Here is a 3,994-nt window from a genome sequence, read left to right on the forward strand (position 1 = left end):
GTAAGTGATCAGATAATGGTGGAGACTTTACACAGACCTTCGCACTCAACTAATGTAAAGCGCTGACAAAGAAAGGGTTTATATCGTACACCCTCCTAAACCTTGTGGACGGCCTTCTCAGAAGAGTTGAAGCTGTTATAGCTGCAAAGGGCGGGGCCAACTCAATACTGAACCCTACGGACGAAGACTGGGGGGCCATTAAAATATCTATCTCTATATATATATATATATATATATATAATCTCTATCCAAAAGTATTGGGCCGCCGGCCTTTACACACACATGAAATTTAATGGCCCCCCAGTCTTAGTCCGTAGGGTTCAATATTGGTTGGCCCCGCCCTTTGCAGCTATAACAGCTTCAACTCTTCTGGGGAAGGCCGTCCACAAGGTTTAGGAGGGTGTCTATGGGAAGGTTGGACCATTCTTCCAGAAGCACATTTGTCAGGTTAGGCATGATGTCGGGGGAGGAGGCTGGCTTGCAGTCTCTGCTCTAATTCATCCCAAAGGTGTTCTATGGGGTTGAGGTCAGGACTCTGTGCAGGACAGTCAAGTTCCTCCACCCCAAACTGGTCCTCCATGTCTTTATGGACCTTGCTTTGTGCACTGGTGTGCAGTCATGTTGGAACAGGAAGGGGCCATCCCCAAACTCTTCCCACAAAGTTAGGAGCATGACATTTGTCCAAAATGTCTTGAAAGGCTGACGTCTTAAGAGTTCCCTTTACTGGAACTAGGGGCCAAGCCCAAACCCTGAAAAACACCCCACACCATAATCCCCCCTCCACCCAAACTTTACACTTGGCACAATGCAGTCAGGCAAGTACTGTTCTCCTGTCAACTGCCAAACCCAGACACATCCATCAGATTGTCAGAGAAGCGTGATTGGTCACTCCAGAGAACACTTCTCCACTGCTCTAGAGTCCAGTGGTGGCGTGCTTTACACCACTGCATCCGACGCTTTGCATTGCACTTGGTGATGTAAGGCTTGGATGCAGCTGCTCGGCCATGGAAACCCATTCCATGAAGCTCTCTACACACTGTTGTTGTGCTCATCTGAAGGCCACACCAAGTTTGGAGGAGTTTAGCTATTGACTCAGCAGACAGTTGGCGACTTCTGCGCGCTTCAGCATGCTCTGATGCCGCTCTGTCATGTGACGTGGCCTACCACTTGGTGGCTGAGTTGCTGTTCCCAGTTGCTTCCACTTTGTTATAATCCCACTAACAGTGAGCGTGGAATATTTAGTAGCCAGGAAATGTCACGGATGGACTTATTGCACAGGTGGCCACCTATCACGGGACCACGCTTGGAGTCACTGAGCTCCTGAGAGCGACCCATTCTTTCACCAATGTTTGTAGAAGCAGTCTGCATGCCTAGGGGCTTGATTGTATACACCTGTGTCCATGGAGGTGATTGGAACACCTGAATCACATGACTTGGAGGGCGGGGCCAATACATTGGCAATATAGTGTATTTTAGATCTGTTTAACTGCCAAAAGAGTCGTATTTCTACCCATCCATTCCTGAGATCACCCAGCTCTGCCACACAGTCCTGTCTAACAGGGCAGCACACCTGATTTTTTTTTTCTGGGGCAGTTAAAGTATTCTCTCCAAGCAGAAAATTAAAATGAGTCTGGACATTAGCATTTAACTTTATATTTCAAAGTCTTTGCATATCCCTAGTTGATCCTGCCAGTTTCCGGTGTATGCAGATAATTCAGGTGTTGGGTCAATATTGCTCTATAGCTCAGCATTGTCGGCATCTGAAAGTTCTTTCAGTTGATTCATTGATTACATCAGTGGGAGTTAGACGCTTCCTTTCACGTGCACTAGAGCACACTGTTCCACAGATCCCTACAGCACACGTGGCCGAATAAAGGGGGAGCACCAAATGCATGAACTGGTAATAGTGAGCAGCACGTCACACAGTCATAGCGGTCTTCCCACCATGTTGCCTATGGCTGACTGTATGGGATAATGTAATGTGCTGTTCACACATTATTGCACCTTAGTCCTACTATAAGGGAACTGGTTTTTTTTTTTTCCCCATTTTAAAGCAGAACTACAGTGTTATCTGGGCACCACAAACCAAAAGCCCTGTTTATTTTTTATATTGAGAGGAACAGAATTTATTTTCTCTTGAGAAGAGGAGATTAAGGGGGGGATATGATCAACATGTACAAAATACATAAGGGGGGGGTATGATCTCCATGTAGAATACATAAGGGGGGATATGATCTCCATGTAGAATACATAAGGGGGGATATGATCTCCATGTATAATACATAAGGGGGGATATGATCTCCATGTTATAATACATAAGGGGGGATATGATCTCCATGTATAATACATAAGGGGGGATATGATCACCATGTATAATACATAAGGGGGGATATGATCACCATGTATAGTACATAAGGGGGGATATGATCTCCATGTATAATACATAAGGGGGGATTATGATCTCCATGTATAATACATAAGGGGGGATATGATCTCCATGTATAATACATAAGGGGGGGATATGATCTCCATGTATAATACATAAGGGGGGGATATGATCTCCATGTATAATACATAAGGGGGGATATGATCTCCATGTATATTACATAAGGGGGGATATGATCTCCATGTATAATACATAAGGGGGGGGATATGATCTCCATGTATAATACATAGGGGGGGATATGATCTCCATGTATAATACATAAGGGGGGGATATGATCTCCATGTATAATACTAAGGGGGGGATATGATCTCCATGTATAATACATAAGGGGGGGGATATGATCTCCATGTATAATACATAAGGGGGGATATGATCTCCATGTATAATACATAAGGGGGGGGATATGATCTCCATGTATAATACATAAGGGGGGGGATACGATGTCCATGTGTAATACATAAGGGGGGGGGGATACCGATGTCCATGTGTAATACATAAGGGGGGGGGGATACGATGGTCCATGTATAATACATAAGGGGGGGGGATACGATGTCCATGTATAATACATAAGGGGGGGATACGATGTCCATGTATAATACATAAGGGGGGATACGATGTCCATGTATAATACATAAGGGGATATGATCTCCATGTATAATACATAAGGGGGGATATGATCACCATGTATAATACATAAGGGGGGATATGATCTCCATGTATAATACATAAGGGGGATATGATCACCATGTATAATACATAAGGGGGGATATGATCTCCATGTATAATACATAAGGGGGGATATGATCTCCATGTATAATACATAAGGGGGATATGATCTCCATGTATAATACATAAGGGGGGGATATGATCACCATGTATAATACATAAGGGGGGATATGATCTCCATGTATAATACATAAGGGGGGATGTGATCTCCATGTATAATACATAAGGGGGGGATATGATCTCCATGTATAAATACATCAGTGGTCCATATAGTGAACCCGGTGTAGTTATTCCCCCTGAGGTCATCACAGAGGACAAGGGGGCACTCTTTACGTCTGGAGGAAAAGAAATTTAATCTCCAAACACGGGAAGGTTTCTTCACAGTGAGAGCTGTGAGAATGTGGGATAGACTCCCTCAAGAGTTGGTTGTGGCCAGCTCAGTGGATTTCTGTAGAAAAGTCCTGAATTCTTTCCTAGATACACAAAATATAACTGGATATAACATTTATAGGTAAAGTTGATCCAGGGAATATCTGATTTGCCTCTCGGGGGATCAGGAAGGAATTTTTTTTCCCCCTGCAGGAGCAAATTGGATCGTGCTTTGCTGGGTTGTGTTTTTTTTTTTTTTTTTTTCTTTTTTGCTTTCCTCTGGATCAACTGTGGGTGTAGGATTATACTTTGTTTTTTTTTTTTTTTTTTCTTCAGCCAGGCTATCTGTGTAACTATATTCAACGCCCCCCCCCCCCCCCATCCATCCATGTCTCCATGCTTTAATTTTTCTGAGAAATCGCTTCGAAAAACACCTCCTAGCATTTCTAGTCA

The sequence above is a fragment of the Staurois parvus genome, unplaced genomic scaffold, assembly GCF_062004578.1.
Source record: "Staurois parvus isolate SC_StPar_1 unplaced genomic scaffold, SC_StPar_1.0 ptg001627l, whole genome shotgun sequence".
Taxonomy (NCBI): domain Eukaryota; kingdom Metazoa; phylum Chordata; class Amphibia; order Anura; family Ranidae; genus Staurois; species Staurois parvus.